Source organism: Aplysia californica, unplaced genomic scaffold, assembly GCF_000002075.1.
Source record: "Aplysia californica isolate F4 #8 unplaced genomic scaffold, AplCal3.0 scaffold00141, whole genome shotgun sequence".
NCBI lineage: Eukaryota > Metazoa > Mollusca > Gastropoda > Aplysiida > Aplysiidae > Aplysia > Aplysia californica.
The window spans coordinates 221,568-222,978 of NW_004797411.1; positions in this window are offsets into that span (position 1 = coordinate 221,568).

Consider the following 1,411-nt stretch of genomic DNA (forward strand, 5'->3'; position numbering starts at 1 on the left):
TGTAGATCTTTCCTACCTGATGATCAGGGGTGTGGCTGAAAGACAGCAGTAAGAAGGAGTTAAGGAGTAGCAGTAGAAAGGCTGCAGAAAGAACCAGGGGCCCCGAGGAAGGGGAAAAGGAGGTGATGGGGTGGGGACAGAAAGTAGAGACGAAAGCAGACGACAGAACATTGCTAGAGAGCAGGATAGGAGGTGAAAGGAGACAATTTTAAAGAAGAAATTTTTAGGTCACTACCCGGATTCGAACCCGGGGCCTTTGAATGGGAGGCGAACACCTGATCCTCTAGGCCACAAGAGCCCCCAGGAAACTTTTAATGGAGTGTCGCAAACTTTCTCCTAGGACGATGTATACCTCTTAGTCCGGGTTGATCCTGACAGGAAGGGTCAAGTCTCGCCTCTTTAATGATCTAAATTTAGCCAGATGGGTCATTAAAACACTTACATTACAAAATAAATATTGTAACGGGCAAATAGTGGTGTCTAGACTGTGTGCCATGTCCTTGATCAACAAACTCGCTTAAGAGATTGGGGGCTTTATTTAAAGAAAAAGAGGCTTAAAATTTCCAAATCTGATACATACAGGCTTGGCAATCATATAATGACATTATATAAGACTTTGACGGAGTGCGTCATCACAGCACTGCGAAGTATGACGTCACTAAGCTGTGAAGAGAGACGAGCAGGGGAAAATTGACTCATTCGTGTACCCAAAGCTTTGCGGGAAGTGGAAATTTTCCTAGTGTGCTTGAGATATTTTGGGGTGTAGTGCGTTATACACGCGGTCAAACGTACCTCCGCTTTGTGTGCATGGAAAATTGTAACATTTTAGGGTAAAGTTGCTCCCGCATCCGATCCGGACATTGGGGGTTGCCTTGTCAGTGAGACAACTTCCTGGGCCTTCGGCATATTGTGGTAGGGTGGCCAGTTCCTTTCCACGACTCCGTCACTTCCCTAACTCTGAGTCAGGTACCCATTACTGCTGGGTGGGCAGGAGGGGTCCAAAAAATCTGTGTCCGAACCGAGGCTCGAAACCGGACTTAACGTTTCGGAGACGAGCGCTCTAACCGCTCCGCCACCGCATCCTAACTTTAGGTTATCATTACCATAAATTTTTGCATGTTATTTTAGTGCAAGTTTTATTTGGATTTTTTGGAAAGTACAGAGTTTATACTTTCAGAAACTAAACACCATGGTTCACTAGTGGAATGTATTCAGGAAGTAAAAGTAGAAAGCAAGAGGGGAATACTTGAACCTAAAAGAAGATGAGAAGAGAACATAGAAATTTGGCTTGGGGCAGAAACAACTCAAGTAGACAGAATTACAAGAGACAAGGTTTCTTCTTGCACAAAGGTCAGGGAAAGAAGAAGAAGAAGAAGAAGAAGAAGAAGAAGAAGAAGAAGAAGAAGAAGAA